Source organism: Bos javanicus, chromosome X (genome assembly GCF_032452875.1).
Source record: "Bos javanicus breed banteng chromosome X, ARS-OSU_banteng_1.0, whole genome shotgun sequence".
Taxonomy (NCBI): domain Eukaryota; kingdom Metazoa; phylum Chordata; class Mammalia; order Artiodactyla; family Bovidae; genus Bos; species Bos javanicus.
In genome coordinates this window covers 41,510,279-41,537,895 of record NC_083897.1, presented here as the reverse complement: position 1 = coordinate 41,537,895, position 27,617 = coordinate 41,510,279, and the positions used below count along the sequence as shown (strand labels likewise).

Sequence of the window (27,617 nt, the reverse complement as noted above, 5' to 3'; positions counted from 1 at the left end):
CTTTGTTTCCTTTCTTCAGACTAGTTTCAGGGAATTTGGGGAGGTGGGTTTGAGCACATACACTTAGGGTATATGCTGTGACTGCTGCTAAGTAGCTTCAGTCTTGTCCGACTCTGTGCGACCCCATAGATGGCAGCCTAGCAGGCTCCCCTGTCCCTGGGATTCTCCAGGCAAGAACACTGGAATGGGTTGCCATTTCCTTCTCCAATGCATGAAAGTGAAAAAATAAAGTGAAGTTGCTCAGTCGTGTCTGACTTGTAGCGACCCCATGGACTGCAGTCCACCACGCCCCTCCATTCATGGGATTTTCCAGGCAAGAGTACTGAAGTGGGTTGCCATTGCCTTCTCTGTAGGATATATAAGGTTTTCACAAAAACTGGCCGGGGTCCTTGGCTAAGAGGAGACTCTGCCTTGGGCCCACCAATGTAATAAACTGTACTCCACTATCTGCATTGTCCTTCTGAGTGAGTTTGTTTCCTGGAACATGTGGCTACAAGACTATAAATTCCAGACATTTTTCTTCAATTTTCATTATTTTAAGAGTCACTGCAGCCTTCAGGATTTTTGTAAGAATTTTAAGTGCTTTCATTCTACTTGGGATTCATACTTTTCACAAAATAAATTTCAAATTATTTTGTAAAAAATTTTTGTTCTGTATTTGTGAATTTTTATCTTTAAAATAATAGGAAAATAAGTCAATCTGAATTCTCCTCACAATTCATTTATCAATGGTTTATAATCTGTCCTTGAAACAAATGAAGACTCAATGGGTAAAAAGTAAGTGGTGGTGGTGGCTGGTGAGAAGTGTTAGAGTATGCCAAAAACAAAACAAATATTAAGTAGGACCACTAAATATAGAACATTTTGAAAATTATATATGTGTGTGTACACATAAATAAAAGTTATTCAAGAGATTGTAATTACATACAAGCCTTGTGCTGTTCTTAGTCATTCAGTCATACCCTAGTCTTTGAAACCCCATAGACTGTAGCCTGCCCGGCTCCTTTGTCCATGGGGATTTGCCAGACAAGAATACTGGAATGGGTTGCCATGTCCTCCTCCAGGGGATCTTCCCAACCCAGGGATCAAACCCAGGTCTCCTGCATTGCGGGTGGATTCTTTACCAGCTAAGCCACCAGGGAAGCCCAAGAATACTGGAGTGGGTAGCCCATCCTATCTTTAAGGGAACTTTCCCACTCAGGAATTGAACTGGGGTCTCCTGATTTTGAGGCAGATTCTTTACTGGCTTAGGTACCTGGAAAGTCCATACAACCCTTATGTATCATATAAAAACATGTATTGCAAAAAACTGGCTCAGTTCTAAAAAACTGTTCTGTTTTCTTTGAATGCCACACTAAAATTCAGGAATTCAACTCAAAAAATGACTATTACATTTATGCTTTAAATACATCAAGATATTTCTAAAACTTAAATGGACAAGCCTCAAAGGATAAAAATTTATTTGGCTACATGATTACAAATTTAAATGGCCCTATCATTCAACTGATTTGTAAGTTTTACTGTCTATTAGAAAATAAACCACGTTCAAAGTGAGAGGGTTTTAGATCATCTAAATTCTGGATTCTAGCCCCAAAGAAGCTTTTGTAATGAAATCAGAATGTGCTACTGTCTACATGCTGAGTTTTAACCTCTGCACTTTAATAGCTGTTGCTGCTGCTAAGTCGCTTCAGTTGTGTCTGTCTCTGTGCAACCCCATAGATGGCAGCCCACCAGGTTCTCTGTCCACAGGATTCTCTAGGCAAGAATACTGGAGTGGGTTGCCATTTCCTTCTCTGACTTTAATAGCTAGGTGCATTATTTGTACCAGAACTACTCCAAAGGAAAGCACAGGGTACAATGTCTCAAACTAAGCTTTAATTAAGAATCACTTAAGTCACTTAGTTTACAGTTTAAAACAACTGACAGTTACAGTGAGGGTTGTGACTCCCCATTCTCCCACTCTTCAAAAAACTATGGAAAACTATTCCAAGGTCTGTGGTATATGCCCTAGAGAACATTTAAAAATATGGCAGAAGCTATAAACTGAAGCAGAGATATTGTAATATCTTCATGTATATAATTTTTCTCTTCTTCTACTCTCATGTAAAAGTAGTAGCTTGAATTATAGAACTGCATATGGTTTTATAAGCAAAGATATAAAGGTTAACTTTCAAAACTGACAAATATTCTGCATGTTGAATCTGAATCTAATTCTTGAAACAATGTTCCCTGCTATATTGCACATTGAACGACTATATGTGTTGGCAGGTGTTGTAGGAATTGAAGGAAGTTAAACTTGGAAGATAAAGGAAGCTTTACTTTTCAAGCAACTCAGCACATTGCCTGAAAATATCTACAAGCCTGTGATTTGACTAATCCATTAAATTCCTGTGGCATTTTCAGTGAGGATTTTAAAGCTCTAGTGAAATCCATTACAATGAATAAAAAGAATCAAGTCAAAATCTTTAAATCTATTCATTTTTGTTTAGACCCAATCTGAAAAATCATCTCCTATGTACATCCAAACTTGGGAAACCAAGGTAACATTTCAATGATGAACCATATGTTGGCTGTGCTTGTTCATTCTGCTTCTTCCAGTGAACTTGTAGTGTAATGGTGTGTCACAGTGAAAAGGAGTACATAAAAAATCAGTTTAGATTCAGTTTTATCCGGCCACTTTTTTCTTTTTTGCCACACCAGCATGTGGAACTTCCCCCACGAGGGATTGAACTCATGCTCCCTGCCTTGGAAGCATGGAGTTCTAATCACTAAAGCACCAGAAAAATCTGCCACCTCTTTTCCTATAATTTTAAGACAGTTACTTTGACTGTTAAATAGAAAGATTACAATGTTTTAACTAAAAAAGGAAACCAATCTAAATAATTTCCCTCATGGAGTTGTAAATTGGAAAGTTCTTATTTGAGGGATTTTAGCTTATCAAAAAGGAACATAAATACATGCATATTTTTTTGTACCTGTGTGTATTTTTCAGGGAGAATATCTTCTTCAGTTATGCATAATTCATATCTGCTTCAAAAAGTTAGAATTTTAGGTAAAGGTGCCTAAAATTTGAATCCTTTTTGTCTGAGCATACACACACACACACACACGTATATATGTGTGTGTGTGTGTGTGTGTGTATATGTATATATGTATATATATATATATATATATATATATATATAATACATATGCAAACCTATTATTTTTTAGTTCTTTTCCATTATAGGTTATTGAAGAAGTGCAGTGAAGTCACTCAGTCGTGTCCAACTCTTTGTGACCGCATGGACTGTAGCTTACCAGGCTCCTCCATCCATGGGATTTTCCAGGCAATAGTACTGGAGTGGGTTGCCATTTCCTTCTCCAGGGAATCTTCCTGACCCAGGAATCGAACCTGGGTCTCCTGCATTGTAGACAGACGCTTTACCATCTGAGCCACCAGGGAAGTCTCTATTATATGTTATTACATGATATCAAATATACTGCTGTGTGCTATACAGTAGGTTGTTGGTTATCTAACATTTGAATATTATAGACCCACTAGGAACATTGAATTAATCACCCAAAAGTATGGTTTATTCTTCATGACTTTCTTGCAAAATCAGATTTCCACACCCCCCCGCCCACAACAAGTATATTGAACTGTATGCTAGGTTGTATGAGCTTCCAGGATGGCTCAGTGGTAAAGAATCTGGCCACAGTGTGGGAGACCCAGGTTCAATCCCTGGGTCGAGATGATCCCCTGGAGAAGGAAATGGCCACCCACACCAGTGTCCTTGTCTGAAAAATCCCATGAAAGAGTTGGACATGACTTAGCAACTAAACAATGGCAACAATGCTAGGCTGTAGTAGTTTTGCAGGGAAGCTGCATATTTACAATGTCTACCTTTCTTTTCCTTGAATGATTAAAGGACACTGTTTTCAAGCAGTGGAAACATCTTTGGTGGTCTCCATTCCAATAATGTTAACTCAAATCCAAGAAAGACTCTAGCAAAATCATATTCTCTTCCAAGTCAACCTGTAACATCTTTACCTTTTGCTCTGTTATTCACCTTTGCTTACTTACAACTGGGTATAATAGGTTTATTATCTCTTTGTACTACTAATTTTAATCACTCTTTTATATAATCTCCTATTTTTAGGATCACCTTTGACACTAAAAATAAAAGTAACTTCTCCTTTGTCCCAATTTCCATCCAAGATTCTGTGGACTATTTCATTTGTTTTTTTCCTTAATGGATTTGCTCTTATCTTTATTCTCATTTATCAAAGTTTCTTGTTTAGGTGAACAATTGTGTTCCTGATTTATGCTTCTCATTACATGGTTTAAATTATTTTTTTAATTGAGGCAATGTTGATTATATAAGTTTCACATGTGCAACATTATATTTTTACTTTGGTATACACTACAGAATTACAAATATATTTGGAAGTCAGATTTGAAAATCAGATTTTCCAGGAAAAATTATTTGTGCCAATTAAGTAGAAAAGCAAGATTACTTTGTACTCTTTTTTCTACATGTCTACTTTCCTGGTTAATATTGAAGTCATCATGAATATATGACCTAATCAATTTTGGCTGTTTGTCTTCAAGAAGGAGCTAAATGATAGTCTTTGACTTGTCAGATTATGTCATTATAACTTCTATTATATCTAGAAGAAGCTTAGAGAATCAATTGCCTCAAACAATGCAGGACTTCCCTGGTGATCCAGTGGTAGGAATTCGCTGCCAATGCAGAGGACATAAGTTCAATCCCTGCTGTTGGAAGAGTTCATATACTGTGGGGCAACTAAACCCATGCACCTCAACTACTGAAGCTGGGCTCCCTAGAGCCATATGCTCCACAACAAGAAAAGCCAGGTGATGAGAAGTTTTCACACCAAACTAGAGAGTAGCCCCGCTTGCTGCAACTAGAGAAAGCCCATGCACAGCAACAAAAATTCAGTGCAAGCAAAACTAAATACATAAATCAATAAAAACAGCTAAACAAACAAAATTAAAGGCTCTTTTCATCTTCTTTATTCTGAAAAATCACATAGTAAGAGTTATTTCATGGTTGAGCAAGACTTTAGCAGTGAATTCAGTACAGACCTACCTGCAGTAAGTCCTAGACTATTAGAATATATCATCAGAAAGAAATGTAATCTCAAAGTCAATAGCCTGCATTGGTTAATGTTTTGGGACCCCCAGAAAGAAAGGTTAATGCCTTTCCTGGCATTATTTGGGTAAAATAGTCCTTCAATTACAACCTGGTCATAGAAGATTAAGATAATGAAATAATTTCTTATAAAGATATATTTAAAAAAACTGTAAACAATTTCAATATACTGAGGCAATTTTCTGGATAATTCAAATATAAATCTGTTAATCAATTGGATATTTTATTTCCTCAAGAAAATTGTCTTGAGAAAGAAGTCAATGACCATAATTATATGTGCAACTGTCTTAAATATTTTTTGAATAGACATGTCTAGTGTGCGCTATTCTTCCAAACATATAAAGAGAAGATTCATTCATTTAAAGAAACCTGTATTCACAGAAAGAAACCTGTATCACCTTAAGAAAAATCTCATTTTCTAAACAACTGATTTTATTTTGAATTCATCCACTCCTCAGATCTATGTTCTTCACCTAAGCCAGCTACATAGCTAGCTTACAACACTACGTGCTGAGATGTATATGGATTAAACATTTTGCCCACAAGTTTTTTTTTTTTTTTTCTTTTGTTTGGTTTTGCTGCTCCTCTACTGAATTACTGAGCAGTGGACATAGAGTTTCACCAGTAATCGAAAGTGAAATAGTTTTTTTAACTATAATCTCCATGAAGCCAACACACTTTTGGTGATAAAAAGATAAACAAGAACTGTAAGGAAACTCCTGTAACCTAACAAAGGACAACTGTAAAATAACCGCAGCTATCATCATACTAAATGCTGAAAGACTGATGATGCTGCTAAGTCGCTTCAGTCGTGTCCGACCTTGTGCGACCCCAGAGATGGCAGCCCACCAGGCTCTTCTGTCCCTGGGATTCTCCAAGCAAGAATACTGGAGTAGGTTGCCATTTCCTTCTCCAATGCATGCATGCATGCTAAGTCACTTCAGTCATGTCCGACTCTGTGCGACCCCATGGACAGCAGCCCACCAGGCTCCTCTGTCCACAGGATTCTCCAGGCAAGAATTCTGGAGTGGGTTGCCATTTCCTACTCCAGGTGAAAGACTAAATGTTTCTTTACTTAGATCTAGGGTATCTGGCCTCCCACTGCAATCCAACATTGTACTAGAGATTCTAGCTAGAACAATTAGTCAAGAAAAAGTAATAGATGGCATCTAGATTGGAAAGGAAGAAGTACAGCTACTTCTATATGAGAATGACATATAAAAAATCTTGTATATAGTCTTGTATATAGAAAATCCTAACTGAACTACTTTATGGTAGCAATTCTTATCAATAATGAAATTAAAATAATTCCACTTACAATAGTATCTAAAAGATAAAATATTTAATAAATTTAGCCCCAAAAAGTGCAAGTTATTTGTACAGTGAAGATTCAAAATACTGTTGACATAAATCAAAGAAATATTAAATAAATAGAGAGATATTAAATATTTATGGAAGAGAACACTTAATATTGTTAAGATGACAAAACTTTTCAGATGGATCTATAGATTCAACATAATCTCTATCATAATTCCAACTGCATTATTTTGAAGAACTTGACAAGCTGATCTTAAAATGTATGCTATGGTATGCTATGCTAAGTCACTTCAGTTGTGTCCGACTCTGTGCGATCCCATAAAATGTATAGGGAAATACATAGAACTTATTCAAACAATAAACAATATTGAGAAAGAAATAAAACAACATTGGAGAACTCATACATCTCAATTTCAAAATGTACTACAATGCAAGAAAGAGCAGTACTAAAAATAAGAGACATATAGGTCAATGGAGCATAATTGAGTCCATAAATAAACCTTCACATTTTAAATCCGTTTCTTTTGTACAGGGTTATACTAAGACAGGCTTCCCAGGTGACACTAGTGGTAAAGAATCTACCTGCCAATGTAGGAGACACAAGAGACGTGGGTTCAATCCCTGGTTTGGGAAAATCTCATGGAATAGAAAATGGCAACACATTCCAATATTCTTTCCTGGAGAATCTCATGGACAGAGGAATCTGGAGGTCCATAGGGTCATAAAGAATCAGATATGACTGAAGTGACTTAGCACACAGCACATACTAAACACAATGGGGAAAAAGGGTCTTCTCAACAGATGTTCCTAGAAAGAATGGATACCTACATTAAAAAAAATAATAATAACATTTTGGAATCCTTTCTCACATTGTATGAAAAATTAAATCAAAATGGCTCATAGATCTAAATTTATGAGCTAAGACTTTAAACTCTGATAAAAAAATATAGGAGGAAATTTTCACTACTTTGGGTTAAGCTAGCAGCACAAACATCAGTAGAAAAATAAGTAATATTGGAATTAATCAAAATTTAAAACTTTTGTGCTTTAAATTATGCCATAATAAAAGTGAAAAGACAAACCACAGAATCGGGGAAAAATTTGTAAATAGTGTATCTGATGATAGACTATGTCTATAATGCATGCATAAAAAACCCTTAAAAGTTCATTAAAAAGGATAAATAAGAATAGAAATTTTTTCAGAGATTATGCACAAATGAACAAAAAGTGCATGAAAAGATGATGAATGCTGTTAGTCATCAGGTAAATGCAAATTAACACTGCTATAAGTTACCATTTTACACCTACTACAGGATTAGTTGTTTTTGTTTAGTTTCTAAGTCATGTCCAACTCTTTGCAACCCCAGGGACTGTAGCCCAGCAGGCTCCTCTGTCCATGGAATTTTCCAGGCAAGAATACTGGAATGGGTTGCTATTTCCTTCTCCAAGGGATCTTACCAACCCAGTGATCGAACCTGCATCTCTTGCATTGGCAGGCATTGGCCAGCAGATTATTTACCACTGAGCCATCAGAGAAGCCCCATACTATAGGATGGCTACAACCAAAAAGACAAACAATAGCATGTTTTGAGGATATAGAGAAGTTGGAACTCTCAAATATTGCTGATGGGAATGTAAAGTGGTACAGGTGCTTTAGAAAATAGTTTTGCTCAAAATGTTAAGCATATCACTGACCCAACAATTCCACATCTAGAGAATTGAAAACATGTCCATACAAAAGTTGTACACAAATAAATGCTCACAGAGCACTATTCATAACAGTCATAAAGTGAAAATAATCCAAATGACCATCAACTGATGAATGGATTTAAAAAAGAAAAAGTTATATATACATATGATGGGCTTCCCAGGTGCTACTAGTAGTAAAGAACTTGCCTCCCAATGCAGAAGACGTAAGAGACACAAGTTCAATCCCTGGGTCAGGAAGATTCCCTAGATGACAGCATGGCAACCCACTTCAGTATTCTTGCTTAGAGAATACCCTGGACAGAGGGTCCTGGAGGACTACAGTCCATAGGGTCACACAGAGGCAGACACAACTGAAGTGACTTAGAACGCATGCACTCATATATAAAATGGAATATTATTCAGCCATAAAAAGGAAGAAGTACTAGATACATGCCAAAATATGGATAAACCGTGAGGACATTATGTTAAAGGAAAGAATTTAGATGCAAAAGACCACTTATTATTTGGTTACACTTATGTAAAATGTCCAGAAGAAGTACATCTTATAGAGATAGAAAGTCCATTAGTGGTTGCCTTGGCTTACAGGGATTTGGTGATTGAAAGCTAATCTACACTGGGTTTCCTTGCTCTAAATTTTTTTGTGATGGTGGTTGCAAACTTTGAATACATTAAAAATCATTGAATTGTACACTTTAAAAAATGGATTTTTACAGTATGTGATTTGTATCTCAAAAATGCTGTTGTAAAAAGCGATTGAAAAAATTACTCCGCATTCATTTGTCAACCGATTTTTGAACACCTACTTTGAGTTTCTCAAACTTTAGTGTGCATTAGAGAAGCTGCTCCACCTTCAAGGTCAGGAGGGGCGACTGTTAGGAGATACCCCTCATCCAAGTTAAGGAGCAGCAGCTGCGCTTTGCTGGAGCAGCGGTGAAGACATACCCCACGTCCAAGGTAAGACAAACCCAAGTAAGACGGTAGGTGTTGCCAGAGGGCATCAGAGGGCAGACACAAGAAAACCACAATCACAGAAAACTAGCCAGTCTGATCACATGGGCCACAGCCTTGTCTAACTCAATGAAACTAAGCCATACCGTGTGGGGCCACCCAAGATAGGAGGGTCATGGTGGAGAGGTCTGACAGAATGTGTTCCACTGGAGAAGGGAATGGCAAACCACTTCAGTATTCTTGCCTTGAAAACCCCATGGACAGTACAAAAAGGCAAAATGATAGGATACTGAAAGGGGAACTCCCTGGGTTGGTATGTGCCCAATATGCTACGGGAGATCAGTGGAGAAATAACTCCAGAAAGAATGAAGGGATGGAGCCAAAGCAAACACGATACCCAGTTGTGGATGTGAGTAGTGATAGAACCGAGGTCCGATGCTGTAAAGAGCAATAATGCATAGGAACCTGGAATGTCAGGTCCATGCATCAAGAAAAATTGGAAGTGGTCAAACAGGAGATGGCGAGAGTGACTGTCAACATTCTAGAAATCAGTGAAATAAAATGGACTGGAATGGGTGAATTTAACTCAGATGAACATTATATCTACTACTGTGGGCAGGAATCCTTTAGAAGAAATGTAGTAGCCAGCATGGTCAACAAAAGACTTCAAAATGCAGTACTTGTATGCAATCTCAAAAAAGACAGAATGATCTCTGTTCATTTCCAAGGCAAACCATTCAATATCATGGTAATCCAAGCCTATGCTCCAACCAGTAAGGCTGAAGAAGCTGAAGTTGAATGGCTCTATGAAGACCTACAAGACTTTTTAGAACTAACACCCAAAAAAGATGACCTTTTCATTATAGGGGACTGGAATGCAAAACTAGGGAGTCAAGAAACACTTGGAGTAACAGGCAAATTTGGCCTTGGAGTACGGAATGAAGCAGGGCAAAGGCTAATAGAGTTTAGCCAAGAGAACACACTGATCATAGCAAACGTTCTCTTCCAACAACACAAGAGAAGACTCTACACATGGACATCACCAGATGGTCAACACCAGAATCAGATCGATAATATTCTTTGCAGCCAAAGATGGAGAAGCTCTATATAGCCAGTAAAAACAAGACCAGGAGCTGACTATGGCTCAGATCATGAACTCCTTATTACCAAATTCAGACTTATATTGAAGAAAGTGGGGGAAACCACTAGACCATTCAGGTATGACCTAAATCAAATCCCTAATGATTATACCGTGGAAGTAAGAAATAGATTTAAGGGACTAGATCTGATAGACAGAGTGCCTGGTGAACTATGGATGGAGGGTTGTGACACTGTACGGGAGACAGGGATCAAGACTATCCCCATGGAAAAGAAATGCAAAAAAGCAAAATGGCTGTCTGAAGAGGTCTTAGAAATAGCTATGAAAAGAAGAGAAGCAAAAAGTAAAGGAGAAAAGGAAAGATATAAGAATCTGAATGCAGAGTTCCAAAGAATAGCAAGGAGAGATAAGGAAAACTTCCTCAGCGAACAATGCAAAGAAATAGAGGAAAGCAATAGAATGGGAAAGACTAGAGATCTCTTCAAGAAAATTAGAGATACCAAGGGAATATTTCATGCAAAGATGGGCTTAATAAAGGACAGAAATGGCATGGACCTGACAGAAGCAGAAGATATTAAGAAGAGGTGTCAAGAATACACAGAAAAACTGTACAAAAAAAAATCTGCACGACCAAGATAATCACGATGATGTGATGACTCACCTAGAGCCAGACATCCTGTAATGTGAAGTCAAGAGGGCCTTAGAAAGCATCACTACAAACCAAAGCTAGTGGAGGTGATGAAATTCCAGTTGAGCTATTTCAAATCCTGAAAGATGATGCTGTGAAAGTGCTGCACTCAATAGGGCAGCAAATTTGGAAAACTCAGCAGTGGTTACAGGACTAGGAAAGGTCAGTTTTCATTCCAATTCCAAAGAAAGGCAATGCCAAAGAATGCTCAAACTACTGCACAATTGCACTCATCTCACAGGCTAGTAAAGTAATACTCAAAATTCTCCAAGCCAGGCTTCAGCAGTATGTGAAACACGAATTCCCAGATGTCCAAGCTGGTTTTCAAAAAGGCAGAGGAACCAGAGATCAAATTGCCAACATCTGCTGAATCATCAAAAAAGCGAGAGATTTAAAGAAAAAAACATCTATTTCTGCTTTATTGACTATCCCAAAGCCTTTGACTGTGTGGATCACAGTACTCCGTTGAAAATTTTGAAAGAGATGGGAATACCAGACCACTGGACCTGCCTCTTGAGAAACCTATATGCAGGTCAGGAAGCAACAGTTAGAACTGGACATGAAACAACAGACTGGTTCCAAATAGGAAAAGGAGTACGTCCATGCTGTATATTGTCACCCTGCTTATTTAACTTATATGCAGAATACATCATGAGAAACGCTGGGCTGGAAAAAACACAAGCTGGAATCAAGATTGCCGGGAGAAATATCAATAACCTCAGATATGCAGATGACAACACCCTTCTGGCAGAAAGTGAAGAGGAACTTAAAAGGCTTTTGTTAAAAGTGAAAGAGGAGAGTGAAAAAGTTGGCTTAAAGCACAACATTCAGAAAACTAAGATCATGGCATCTGGTCCCATCACTTCATGGGAAATAAATGGGGAAACAGTGTAAACAGTGTCAGACTTTACTTTTTGGGGCTCCAAAATCACTGCAGATGGTAATTGCAGCCATAAAATTAAAAGACTCTTACTCCTTGGAAGGAAAGTCATGACCAACATAGATAGCATATTCAAAAGCAGAGACATTACTTTGCCAACAAAGGTCCGTCTAGTCAAGGCTATTGTTTTTCCAGTGGTCATGCATGGATGTGAGTGTTGGACTGTGAAGAAAGCTGAGCACTGAAGAATTGATGCTTTTGAACTGTGATGTTGGAGAAGACTCTTGAGAGTCCCTTGGACTACAAGGAGATCAAACCAGTCTATCCTAAAGGAGATCAATCCTGGGTGTTCATTGGAAGGACTGATGCTGAAACTGAAACTCCCATACTTTGGCTACCTCATGCAAAGAGTTGACTCATTGTAAAAGACCGTGATGCTCTGAGGGAATAGGGGCAGGTGGAGAAGGGGACGACAGAGGATATGATGACTGGATGGCACCACCGACTCGAAGGGAATGAGTCTGAGTAAACTCCGGGAGTTGGTGATGGACAGGGAGGCCTGGCGTGCTGCAGTCCATGGAGTCACAAACAGTTGTACATGACTGAGCGACTGAACCAAACTTAAGTTAAAAGCTTCCACTGTTTCAATCCATAAAGTATCTGCCCACAATGTGGGAGCCTCAAGTTCAATCCCTGAGTCAGGAAGATCCCCTGAAGGAGGAAATGGCAATCTACTCAATATTCTTGCCTAGAGACTCCTATGGACAGAGAAGCCTGGTGTGTTCCAGTCCATAAGTCACAAAGAGCTGGCCACACCTGAAGCACACACTGGGTCTATACTGCTCTCTGTTCATACTCCACACTGTAAAAAGTTCTTGTAATTAATATTTTTTATATGTGTCTCCTCCACTAGATTGTGAGATCCTTGAAGGCAGGAACTGTATCTTATTAGTCATTTTATCACCCTTCCAAAACTTTTTTCTCAGTGTTTATTTTCAATCAGATACAATGGCAGTTGGTAGAAATTCAATGAAGTTAATGTTTAGCACACTCCATAGCTTACAGTGAGCAGTGAAAAAAATTTTATGGACATTGAAGAGGGAATAGATACAATAATATATTCCAGTGTATCAAAAATACAAAATACTGAAGAGGTTATGTTAAGAACCATCCAATCAATTGTTCATGAAGTTGGCTAAATTAATTACAAAGAATAGATATGCAGTCTCTTTCTAAAGTTACTGGCCCAGAAATATATGGGGTTGGTGCAATTAATATAATAATAGTTGGCATTTGCCATTTGGATTAAAACCTAAATGTAAGTTCACTAACTCTTTTCCTATGAAATTGAATCTCTGTGCTTCAGTCTCCATCTGTTGTGAGCAGTACTTTGAATGAAAACTTTCAGAAGAGTAAGAATGTTTCTGAAATTCATTCTTAGCTCTAATTTTGTCATATAAATTTATAAATTTTTTTTTATATCTCTGAAAGCATTGTACTATAGCCCCTTTTCTCTCACAAGAGTTAGAAGACTCACCTGAAGTCTATAATTTTCACAATGCTTCAAGGCATTGAACCAAATTTAGACCTGCATTGGAAATGAATGTAACTGACTTCCACAGTACATGAATCGTGAACTTCCAGATGTTCAAGTTGGATTTAGAAAAGGCAGAGGAACCAGAAATCAAATTGCCAATATCCGCTGGATCATTGAAAAGCAAGAGAGTCCCAGAAAATCATCTACTTTTGCTTTATTGACTATGCCAAAGCCTTTGACTGTGTGGATCACAAGAAACTGTGGAAAAATCTTAAAGAGAGGAATACCAGACCACCTTACCTGCCTCCTGAGAACTCTGCATGCAGGTCAAGAAGCAACAGTTGGAACTGAACATGCAGCAACAGATTGGTTCCAAATTAGGAAAGGAATACCTCAAGTATATTGTCAAGTCAAGTACATCTTGTATATTACCAAGTGTGTTGTCAAGGAGTATGTCAAGCATATTGTCACCCTGCTTATTCAACTTTTATGCAGAGTACATCATGAGAAATGCTGGACTGGATGAAGCACAAGCTGAAATCAAGATTGCTGGGAGAAATATTAATAACCTCATATATGCAGATGACACCACACTTATGGCAGAATGCAAAGAAGAACTAAAGAGCCTCTTGAAAGTGAAAGAGGAAAGTGAAAAAGTTGTCTTAAAACTCAACATTCAGAAAACTAAGATCAGGGGGAGGAGCTAAGATGGCTGAGGAATAGGACGGGGAGAACACTTTCTCCCCCACAAATTCATCAAAAGAACATTTAAACGCCAAGTAAATTCCACAAAGCAACTTCTGAATGCTGGCAGAGGATATCAGGCACCCAGAAAAGCAACCCATTGTCTTCGAAAGGAGGTAGGAAAAAATATAAAAGACAAAAAAAGAGACAAAAGAGGGAGGGACGGAGCTCTGTCCCAGGAAGGGAGTCTTAAAAGAGAGAAGTTTCCAAACACCAGGAAACATTCTCACTGCCGAGTCTGTGCCGAGCCTTGGAAACACAGAGGGCAACATAACAGGGAGGAAAAATAAATAACCAATTAAAACCCACAGATTACGAGTACTACGGTAACTCCCCCAGCGGAGAAGCAGCGCAGACACCTGCATCCGCCATTAGCAAGCCAGAGCTGGGCAGGGAGGCACGGTGCAGGCTGCATCACTTAGAGTAAGGATCTGGCCTGAATACCCTGAGTGCTACCTGAGTGAAATAATTTGGGCCAGCAAACCAGACTTGGGATATCTACCACGCAAAAAGCCAGCTGTAGCCTAAGACACCACCAGGCCCACGCATGGAACAAAGGACTGTACAGAGATAGCCAGCTGCAGACCATCCCCCTCCGGTGACAGGGAGCCAGAGCCTGAAGGGGGCAATCGCAGCCCCAGAAAGACATTATCTACAAAACTGAAAGCAGGCTTCTTTGCTAACTAAAACTTCTTGGGGTTCTGGATAGTCAACATCCTCCTAAGAAGGTGCACTGGTTGTACACACAGATAACCGAGTGGCAGGGAGGCAATAAGTCGCAGCAACCACACTCACCAAACACCTCATCATTGAAAGACAAGTATGTCTTGTCTTTCTTGTCTGAGCTGCTTGGATCTGGGAAGGGTCTGTGAAGGGTCTGGGAAGGCACAGATCCGAGTCTGTGCCTCTGACGACTACCTGAGTGCCTGAACCTGAGTGGCTTAGACCTGGGAGTGCAAGCAGCCCAGGGCCGGCCGCAGATGATTCCCGGAGGAGCAATGTAGAGCCTGAGCAGTGTGGCAGGGAGGCTACACGTGCCGTGAGCAGGGGCAGGCCCAGTGTGGCTGAGGCACTGCGAGCACACACCAGTCTTATTTATTTGCAGCATCCCTCCCTCCCCACAGCACGACTGAACAAGTGAGCCTTAAAAAAAAAAAAAAAAAAGTTGTCCACCACTGCCCCTTTTGTATCAGGGCGGAAATCAGACACTGAAGAGACCAGCAAACAGAAGAAGCTATAACAGAGGGAACCACCTTGGAAGCACCAGGCAATAGATTAAAACCCCGTGGTTAGTACCGACTACATAGGAAGCGGGCTAGATCTTGAGAAATATAAGCCGGAACAAGGAACTAGCTGAAAATGAACGGAACCCACAATACCCACAACAACATCAGAGAAAGTCCTATATATATTTTTACTATTTTTACAATCATTCTTTCTTTCTTTTTTTTAAATTTTTAAAAAAATTTTAAGTCCACTATTACTTCTTTAATTTTCACTTTTATAACCTACTATTACTTTGCAAAAACAAAAAGACCCTTTTTAAAAAAAAAAAAAAAAGCTAACTTCATATATATATATTTTTTTATAACTTTTGTGACCTTTTTTTTTCTTCTTCTTCTTTTCTTCAACATTGTATTTTTGAAATTCCAAACTCTGCTCTACATTTTTAATTGTAGCTTTTTGATATTTGTCAATTTTGTACCTATATTTTATAACTTTTGTGACTTTTTTTCCCCCTCTCTTTCTTTCTCTTCATCTTTTCTTTAACATTGTATTCCTGAAATTCCAAACTCTACTCTAAATTTTTAATTTATGCTTTTTGGTATTTGTTATCAATTTTGTACCTATATCTTCTTTATAATTTTTGTGACTTTGTTTGTTTTTGTTTTTTCTCTTTCTTTTTCTTCTTCTTTTCTTTAACATTGTATTCTTGAAATTCCAAACTCTAGATTTTTAATTTTTGCTTTTAGATATTTGTTACCAATTTGGTACCTTTAAGAACTCAATCTTCAGTACCCATTTTTTTACTAGGGAGCGAGATTACTGGCTTGACTGCTCTCTCTCCCTTTGGACTCTCCTTTTTTTTTTCCACCAGGTCACCTGTGTCTCCTCCCTAACCCTTCTCTACTCTACCCAACTATGTGAATTTCTGTGTGTTCCAGACGGTGGAGAACACTTAGGGAACTGATTACTGGCTGGATCTGTCTCTCTCCTTTTCATTCCCTCCTTTTATCCTCCTAGCAACCTCTGTCTCCTTCCTCCCTCTTCTCTTCTCTGTATAACTCCATGAACATCTCAGAGTGGTCCAGTTGTAGAGTGCACCTAAGGAAGTGATTACTGGTTAGCCCACTCTCTCCTCTATTGATTCCACCTCATCTCATTTGGGTCACCTCTAACTCCCTCCTCCCTCTTCTCTTCTCCATGTAATGCTGGGAATCTCTCTGGGTGACCCTCACGGTGGAGAAACTTTTCATCTTTAACCTAGATGTTTTATCAGTGGTTCTGTATAGAAGGAGAAATTTTGAGACTACTGTAAAAATAAGACTGATAACTGGAAGCAAGAGGCTTAAGTCCAAACCTTGACTCCAGGGAATATTAACTGACAGGAGCTCACTGAAACCTACACTGAAACCAAGCACCACACAAGGGCCAACAAGTTCCAGGGCAAGACATACCAAGCTTAAGTCCAAACCTTGACTCCAGGGAATATTAACTGACAGGAGCTCACTGAAACCTACACTGAAACCAAGCACCACACAAGGGCCAACAAGTTCCAGGGCAAGACATACCAAGCAAATTCTCCAGCAACACAAGAACACAGCCCTGAGCTCCAAGATACAGGCTGCCCAAAGTCACCCCAAAACCATAGACATCTTACAACTCATTACTGGACACTTCATTGCACTCCAGAGAGAAGAAATCCAGCTCCCCCCACCAGAACACCGACACAAGCTTCCCTAAACAAGAAACCTTGACAAGCCACCTGTACAAACCCACACACAGTGAGGAAATGCAACAATAAAGAGAACTCCACAAACTGCCAGAATACAGAAAGGACACCCCAAACTCAGCAATTTAAACAAGATGAAGAGACAGAGGAATACCCAGCAGGTAAAGGAACAGGATAAATGCCCACCAAGCCAAACAAAAGAGGAAGAGATAGGGAATCTACCTGATAAATAATTCTGAATAACGATAGTGAAATTGATCCAAAATCTTGAAATCAAAATGGAATCATAGATAAATAGCCTGGAGACAAGGATTGAGAAGATGCAAGAAAGGTTTAACGAGGATCTAAAAGAAATAAAAAAGAGTCAATATATAATGAATAATGCAATAAATGAGATCAAAAACACTCTGGAGGTGACAAATAGTAGAATAACAGAGGCAGAAGATAGGATTAGTGAATTAGAAGATAGAATGGTAGAAATAAATGAATCAGAGAGGAAAAAAGAAAAACGAATTAAAAGAAATGAGGACAATCTCAGAGACCTCCAGGACAATATTAAACCCTACAACATTCGAATCATAGGGGTCCCAGAAGAAGAAGACAAAAAGAAAGACCGTGAGAAAATACTTGAGGAGATAATAGTTGAAAACTTCCCTAAAATGGGGAAGGAAATAATCACTCAAGTGCAAGAAACCCAGAGAGTCCCAAACAGGATAAACCCAACGCGAAACACCCCAAGACACATATTAATCAAATTAACAAAGATCAAATACAAAGAACAAATATTAAAAGCAGAAAGGGAAAAACAACAACACACAAGGGAATTCCCATAAGGATAACAGCTGATCTTTCAATAGAAACTCTTCAAGCCAGGAGGGAATGGCAAGACATACTTAAAATGAAGAAAGAAAATAAACTACAGCCCAGATTATTGTACCCAGCAAGGATCTCATTCAAATATGAAGGAGAAATCAAAAGCTTTCAGACAAGCAAAAGTTGAGAGAATTCAGCACCACCAAACCAGCTCTCCAACAAATACTAAAGGATATTCTCTAGACAGGAAACACAAAAACGGTGTATAAATTTGAACCCAAAACAATAGAGTAAATGGCAATGGGATCATACTTCTCAATAATTACCTTAAACGTAAATGGGTTGAATGCCCCAACGAAAAGACAAAGACTGGCTGAATGGATACAAAAACAAGACCCCTACATATGTTGTCTACAGGAGACCCACCTCAAAACAGGGGATGCATACGACTGAAACTGAAGGGCTTGAAAAAGATTGTCCATGCAAATAGGGACCAAAAGAAAGCAGGAATAGCAATACTCATATCAGATAAAATAGACTTTAAAACAAAGGCTGTGAAAAGAGACAAAGAAGGTCACTACATAATGATCAAAGTATCAATCCAAGAAGAAGATATAACAATTATAAATATATATGCACCCAACATAGGAGCACTGCAATATGTAAGACAAATACTAACAAGTATGAAAGGAGAAATTAATAATAACACAATAATAGTCAGAGACTTTAATACCCCACTCACACCTATGGATAGATCAACTAAACAGAAAATTAACAAGGAAACACAAACTTTAAATGATACAATAGACCAGTTGACCTAATTGATATCTATAGGACATTTCATCCCAAAACAATGAATTTCACCTTTTTCTCAAGCGCACACGGAACCTTCTTCAGGATAGATCACAACCTGGGCCATAAATCTAGCCTTGGTAAATTCAGAAAAATTGAAATCATTCCAAGCATCTTTTCTGACCACAATGCAGTAAGATTAGATCTCAATTACAGGAGAAAAACTATTAAAAATTCAAACATATGGAGGCTGAACAACACACTGCTGAATAACCAACAAATCACAGAAGAAATCAAAAAATAAATAAAAATTTGCAAAGAAAGGAATGAAAATGAAAACACAACAACACAAAACCTGTGGGACACTGTAAAAGCAGTCCTAAGGGGAAAGTTCATAGCAATACAAGCATACCTCAAGAAACAAGAAAAAAGTCAAATAAATAATCTAACTCTAAACCTAAAGCAACTAGAGAAGGAAGAAATGAAGAACCCAAGGGTTAGTAGAAGGAAAGAAATGTTAAAAATTAGGGCAAAAATAAATGCAACAGAAACAAAAGAGACCATAGCAAAAATCAACAAAGTCAAAAGCTGGTTCTTTGAAAGGATAAATAAAATTGACAAACCATTAGCCGGACTCATCAAGAAACAAAGGGAGAAAAGTAAAATCAATAAAATTAGAAACGAAAATGGAGAGATCACAACAGACAACACAGAAATACAAAGGATGATAAGAGACTACTATCAGCAATTATATGCCAATAAAATGGACAACATGGACGAAACGGACAAATTCTTAGAAAAGTACAACTTTCCAAAACTGAACCAGGAAGAAATAGAAAATCTTAACAGGCCCATCACAAGCACAGAAATTGAAACTGTAATCAGAAATCTTCCAGCAAACAAAAGCCCAGGTCCAGACAGCTTCACAGCTGAATTCTACCAAAAATTTAGAGAAGAGCTAACACCTATCCTACTCAAACTCTTCCAGAAAATTGCAGAGGAAGGTAAACTTCCAAACTCATTCTATGAGGCCACCATCACCCTAATACCAAAACCTGACAAAGATGCCACAAAAAAAGAAAACTACAGGCCAATATCACTGATGAACATAGATGCAAAAATCCTTAACAAAATTCTAGCAATCAGAATCCAACAACACATTAAAAAGATAATACACCATGACCAAGTGGGCTTTATCCCAGGGATGCAAGGATTCTTCAATATCCACAAATCAATCAATGTAATACACCATATTAACAAATTGAAAAATAAAAGGCATATGATTATCTCAATAGATTCAGAGAAAGCCTTTGACAAAATCCAACATCCATTTATGATAAAAACTCTCCAGAAAGCAGGAATAGAAGGAACATACCTCAACATAATAAAAGCTATATATGACAAACTCACAGCAAACATTATCCTCAATGGTGAAAAATTGAAAGCATTTCCTCTAAAGTCAGGAACAAGACAAGGGTGCCCACTTTCACCATTACTATTCAAGATGGTTTTGGAAGTTTTGGCCACAGCAATCAGAGCAGAAAAAGAGATAAAAGGAATCCAAATTGAAAAAGAAGAAGTAAAACTCTCACTGTTTGCAGATGACATGATCCTCTACATAGAAAAACCTAAAGACTCCACCAGAAAATTACTAGAACAAATCAATGAATATAGTAAAGTTGCAGGATATAAAATCAGCACAGAGAAATCCCTTGCACTCCTATACACTAATAATAAGAAAATAGAAAGAGAAATTAAGGAAACAATTCCATTCACCATTGCAAAGAAAAGAATAAAATACTTAGGAATATATCTACCTAAAGAAACTAAAGACCTATATATAGAAAACTATAAAACACTGCTGAAAGAAATCAAAGAGGACACTAATAGATGGAGAAATATACCATGTCCATGGATTGGAAGAATCAATATAGTGAAAATGAGTGTACTACCCAAGGCAATTTATAGATTCAATGCAATCCCTATCAAGCTACCAACAGTATTCTTCACAGAGCTAGAACAAATAATTTCACAATTTGTATGCAAATAAAAAAAACCTCAAATAGCCAAAACAATCTTGAGAAAAAAGAATGGAACTGGAGGAATCAACCTGCCTGACTTCAGGCTCTACTACAAAGCCACAGTCATCAAGACAGTATGGTACTGGCACAAAGACAGAAATACAGATCAATGGAACAAAATAGAAAGCCCAGAGATAAATCCATGCACATATGGACACCTTATCTTTGACAAAGGGGGCAAGAATATACAATGGATTAAAGACAATCTCTTAAGTGGTGCTGGGAAAACTGGTCAACCACTTGTAAAAGAATGAAACTAGAGCATTTTCTAACACCATACACAAAAAGAAACTCAAAATGGATTAAAGATCTAAATGTAAGACCAGAAACTATAAAACTCCTAGAGGAGAACATAGGCAAAACACTCTCCAACATACATCACAGCAGGATCCTCTGTGACCCACCTCTCAGAATATTGGAAATAAAAACAAAAATAAACAAAGGGACCTAAATAAAATTAAAAGCTTCTGCACAACAAATGAAACTACAAGCAAGGTGAAAGGACAGCCTTCAGAATGGGAGAAAATAATAGCAAATGAAGCAACTGATAAACAACTAATCTCAAAAATATACAAGCAACACCTACAGCTCACTTCCAGAAAAATAAATGATCCAATAAAAAAATGGGCCAAAGAACTAAATAGACATTTCTCCAAACAAGACATACAGATGGCTAACAAACACATGAAAAGATGCTCAACATCACTCATTATCAGAGAAATGCAAATCAAAACCACTATGAGGTACATTTCATGCCAGTCAAAATGGCTGTGATCCAAAAGTCTACAAGTAATAAATGCTGGAGAGGGTGTGGAGAAAAGGGAACCCTCTTATACTGTTGTTGGGAATGCAAACTAGTACAGCCACTATGGAGAACAGTGTGGAGATTCCTTAGAAAACTGGAAATAGAACTGCCTTATGATCCAGCAATCCCATTGCTGGGCATACACACTGACGAAACCAGAAGGGAAGGAGACACGTGTACCCCAATGTTCATCGCAGCACTGTTTATAATAGCCAGGACATGGAAGCAACCTAGATGTCCATCAGCAGAGGAATGGATAAGAAAGCTGTGGTACATATACACAATGGAGTATTACTCAGCCATCAAAAAGAATACACTTGAATCAGTTCTAATGAGGTGGATGAAACTGGAGCCTATTATACAGAGTGAAGTAAGTCAGAAAGTAAAACACCAATACAGTATACTAACGCATATATATGGAATTTAGAAAGATGGTAACCATAACCCTGTATACGAGATAGCAAAAGAGACACTGATGTATAGAACAGTCTTTTGGACTCTGTGGGAGAGGGAGAGGGTGGGATGAATCGGGAGAATGGCATTGAAATATGTATAATATCATATATGAAATGAGTCGCCAGTCCAGGTTCGGTGTACGATACTGGATCCTTGGGGCTGGTGCACTGGGACGACCCAGAGGGATGGTATGGGGAGGCAAGAGGGAGGAGGGTTCAGGGTGGGGAACACATGTATGCCTGTGGCAGAATCATTTTGATATATGGCAAAACCAATGCAATATTGTAAAGTTAAATAAAATAAAATTAAAAAAAAAAAAACTAAGATCATGACATCAAGTCCCATCACGCCATGGAAAATAGATGGGGAAATAATAGAAACAGTGACAGTCTTTATTTGCTTGGGCTCCAAAATCACTGCAGATGTGACTGCAGCCATGAAACGAAAAGACACTTGTTCCTTGGAAGAAAATCTATGACCAACCTAGACAGCATATTAAAAAGCAGAGACTGTACTTTGCCAACAAAATTCCATCTAGTCAACTTTGGCTCTTCCAATAGTCATGTATGGATGTGAGAGTTGAAATATAAGGAAAACTGAGAGCCAAAGAATTGATGCTTTTGAACTGTGGTGTTGGAGAATACTCTCGAGAGTCCCTCAGACTGCAAGGAGATCCAACCTGTCCATCCTAAAGGAACTCAGTCCTGAATATTCATTGGAAGGACTGATGTTGAAGCTGAAACTCCAATACTTTGGCCACCTGATGCGAAGAACTGACTCATTTGAAAAGACCCTGATGCTGGGAAAGATAGAAGGTGGGAGGAGAAGGGGACGACAGAGCATGAAATGGATGGCATCACCCACTCAATGGACATGAATTTGAGTAAGCTCTGGAAGTTGGTGATGGACAAGGAGGACTGGGGTGCTGCAGTCCATGGGGTCACAAAGAGTTGGACATGACTGAGCGACTGAACTGAGCTGAACTGACTTCCCCTAATTGAGTGAAGATAGAAAGGGGAGAGATTAAAGTAAGGAAGAAAGAATACAATGATGCATTCCTAATTCTGCTACTGTATACTCTAGCTGCCTTACATTCCTCCAAGTGGATTTAAACATTCTCAGTTTTTGTCCCTACAGTTCATTTCCCAGAAATGAAGACTGACTTGCATTTCCCAATTTATTTTCCTTCCATTCAACTTGAGAAAGTATTTTTATAGATACTGTCTTCAGTCTGAAGAAAAGAATCAAGAATGTAGTTTTCTAGTCTTTCATTAGCAAAATAATCCTTCAATGGTTTGCCATAGAATCTAACAACAATTTCATAAAACACACACATAACATGTTTTAAATAAGGCACTATTACCCAGCTTTGAAAATTTGAAGGAAAATTGTCATGTCACCAACCTAGATCCAGAGCTGACCTATTAACCAGAAAATATATGGAACTTGATAGAACTGTGATTCAACTTCTAGTTTGCCTTTGCCCAAGGATGTGAACTTAGGAAATTCACTCTGTCTCTCTGAACCTAATTTTTCTCTTCTTTTAAATGAGATTATCGGACAGATGATATGTTAAATTACTTTCAATGGTAAAGCTCAATGATTTTATGGTAAAAAAAAAAAAAAGGAAAACTGGTCATTTGTCCTCAAAACTACAGAGAATAGGCACCCTCACAAGTTTATTTTCTGTCCTAATTTTGGAACTTATATAGTTTAAGAGATTATTGTGTACTCCAAATTTGTTGCAAATAAGGCAACAATGTTAACCTATGAGTCACATGTTGATCTAGTCCTCATCCTAGCAAGCTATAACTTTTCTCAATAATCTCAATCAGAACTCATCAGATATGTACTTACCCATTTTGTATTATAAAATGAATAATTTTATTTAAATATAAATTTATAAACAGATTGTAGTGATATCACACTCTCTAATTTTTTCCAACTGCCTTATTTTTAGGCGAGGAAGAAAACAGATGACCAACAATTATGATAAGAAATCACTAAATAACATAACAGGTAGCAAGATCTTTCCAGGAATTTAACTAGTCAAAGTCATCTATCATTAAAAATCAAGGAAATACCTATAACCATTTTCTATGATAAGAATTTTGTTTTCATCCTAAGGCAACAAAGGAAATTAGTAGTTACAAAGAACATGAATAAAAAGCAGACTTTGGAAAATGAGATTTGATTTTGACTGTTTCAAGAACAACACAATTCCCTGAAATTAAATATCATTAGATGTTGTCTTATAAAATAGACAGCATATATTTTACTGAAATAAATTATTACTATATTTACATTTTCAACTGAAATGTAAATAAATATTTCTCTTCATGATTCTATGGCTGAGAGTCTCTAGATTGCTTATTTTCTGATCTAGACTTAAAATTACTCATCTGCAGTGCTATTCAATGCTTATTTTAAAACTTCAGAGAAGTTTCATTTTCAGCCATATAACTCCAGTTTTTATAGTTTTTTGGAGAATCCTTTTAATAAATATTTTAATGTTTAATATGGCACTTCATATTGAATGAGTAAAAAGAAACAAAAATTAGCAGGTAAAACTACAATATACAATTGAGGTTAAGATGTTTCAGCAAAAAGAAATGCAGGTGCAGGTTTAAATGACAGGAAAGTGGTCATTTTAATGTTCATAATAAGAAGAGTTGCCAACATGATAATGAATAGAATCATTGATTTACAACCATTGGTGATATTTCCTGTTGTCATTCCTCAAACTAATTGACTCCTTTGTCAGATGAATTTCTTAGAAATATTGCAGGAAATTCTGTTTGGGCAAAAGAAGTTCTGAAATTTAAAATTTTCTGCTTAGGCAATTTTTTTATATATATATATAAGTAGTGTTCAGATGATTAAGGTGGCATTTATCAGCAAGAGTTCCATGTGAAATGTTATACAAAGTATAGAATTGTGAAGTTTGTGGAAACCCATACTTTAAATAGTTTATAAAATTAGAAATTATTTTCTTTTACTAAAAAGCAGTCATATCTACTCAAAATAATTATGGATCAGAAGTAACATCAAATTAAAAGTAGAACATCATTAAAAATAAGATTGATATAATAATTACACTAATTGAATATAGTACAGTGTGTACACTGTCTGAACACCTAATCTCATAAGTACTAATATATACCAGTGATAGCTTTTTTCCCTTTAAAATATTGAAAATATATTTCATTATTATATGATGAAATAAAACAATGCAGTGGTTAGCTTCAGAGTTTTAATAACAGCAACAGATAGTATATAAAGAAATACTTGGAAACTCAATTTATATTTAAATATTTATATTATTGTATACTATATTTAGCTATACATTGTTTTAACACATATTTTCATAAGTTTACAGGACAGAAGTAATTTCATTCACACATGCTATCCTCACAGTAACTAAAAGAATCAGGTAAACGTCCTTGAGTTAATGTTGGGCATTCAAGTATTTTTCCAATGCAAATGATATAACTTTATTAGTTTGTCTTTTTTGGCCAAATTCCCTTTGCAAATTCTGTGTGTCTAGTGATAGTCACACAATCCTTTTAGGAATTTCATGAAAATTACTTCCTGTTATGGAAGATGCATTTGTAACAGGAAGTACTAGAAATGCAAAAGTGCAAACAATGATTTTTCATTAGCTGGAAAGCCATCCTTAAGCATTTAAATATAACATGAGACACATTACCAAAGCAATTACCAGGCATATAACTACTCAAATCTGAGCATAGACCAGTTGTAAATTGCTTTAAAATCAATAATATATATCACTGGTCATAATTATAGAACATCAGTAGCAATGTAGGGTTATATATAATTATGGTACCTCCATGGCACTTTACAACAAAGCCAATAGCCCCTTGGACTGAATCTCTTTCACTTGTGCTGCCTAATTCTATTTAAATGGGGCATTACATATGTAATAGAGCAAGAAAAAGATAGATGTTATGACAAATACCCTGTATAGACATCAAAATCCCATAGGCAAGATGATTTGAGAATACATTAAGGGTAGTACAGAGGATGCTTTATTTGAGGGAGTCCATGTTCATTGTTAACAATATCAACCAAATACAAAATAAGATTGTGATCTCAACTCATTTTCATCTTTCAAAATATACATAGAGATTGGTGCTTATCAGAGCATATTTAAATTACAGAGATTTTACACTGAGTCTGCAATGCAACTCTTTTTGTGTTCTTATATATTTGGAACTCTTTGTTACATCTAGTCATGATATTTTAAAATTACTTTTTTTCAATACTTAAATACTCAATCTGATACTCAATACTCAATCTTAAAATACTATCATGAGGATAGTAACTCTACATCATACTGTAAATCGAGTTCTTGCATCAAGAATGCTGTGTTTTTTAACTCAAGAATTCATGGTCAGATGGATGTGTTAATATTTATTTGAAGTAACTGACTTTGTTTTTAGTCTTTTTCACATTTTCATTGCTTTTTTATGTATGTTCATACTTCGCTTCAAAGCTTCCACTCAAAAACATTCATAAATACGTCATTCACTCCTGGCATATCTCAGACTACTTCTAATAAGATAATACACAGCAAAATTTAGTTACTTATAATTAGTAAGAAAAATGAAGAAAAATATTTATTGGTACATTCCTCCCTAAACAATTTTCTACTTTGTCCTCTTTATATGGGCTAAATGTTACTTTTCTAACATTCTGACTCCATAATAAAGTCCTTCTAGTTAGTAAACCAAAATAAAACAAAACAAAACTAGGGGGGGGGGAAAAGCAGTGTAATGGATATATGTATATGTATAACTGAACAACTTCACTGTACACCTGAAACAGCACTACTTTTTGCAAATCAATTATGTGCTAAGTCACTTCAGTCCTGTCCAACTCTTTGTGACCATATGGACTGTAGCCCACCAGGCTCATCTGTCCATGGGAATCTCCAGGCAAGAGTACTGGTTGTGTTGCCATTTCCTCCTCCTGGGTATCTTGCTGCCCCAGGGATCAAACTGCAGTTACTTAGGTCTCCTGCATTGGCAGGCAGATTCTTTACCATTTGCAACACCTTGGAAGCCAGGTGTAACTAGTGGTATACTCTAATATAAAACAAAACTTAAAAAGCCCAGCAATCACACTTTTAATTAGTATATGTCAGTAACTGGAAGGTGGTGCTATAAATATTATTTATAAGTTTCTCAAAGGTACAGGATACTTGAACACCAGATAATAATACTAATTAAAAACTATCTCATAAAATTATTGATTTAAAATTGGAAAACAGAACTTATTACTTAATTTAAGAGGACTGTAAAGATAGTGGAGGTGATAGAATTCCAGTTGAGCTATTTCAAATCCTGAAAGATGATGCTGTGAAAGTGCTGCACTCAATAAGCCAGCAAATTTGGAAAACTCAGCAGTGGCCACTGGACTGGAAAAGGTCAGTTTTCATTCCAATCCCAAAGAAAGGCAATGCCAAAGAATGCTCAAACTATTGCACAATTGCAATCATCTCACACGCTAGTACAGTAATGCTCAAAATTCTCCAAGTCAGGCTTCAGCAGTATGTGAACTGTGAAATTCCAGATGCTCAAGCTGGTTTTAGAAAAGGCAGAGGAACCAGAGA

General features: G+C 37.1%; 1 protein-coding gene and 1 non-coding gene across 4 annotated transcripts in view; both read right to left on the bottom strand.

The window, feature by feature from the left end:
• Window positions 1-27,617, bottom strand: part of LOC133242872 (protocadherin-11 X-linked) — an 818,944-nt gene that overhangs the window by 417,831 nt on the left and 373,496 nt on the right. The window lies entirely within an intron of this gene.
• Window positions 3,373-3,445, bottom strand: TRNAC-ACA (transfer RNA cysteine (anticodon ACA)). The gene has a single exon. It is a non-coding gene; the product is annotated as a tRNA-Cys (tRNA).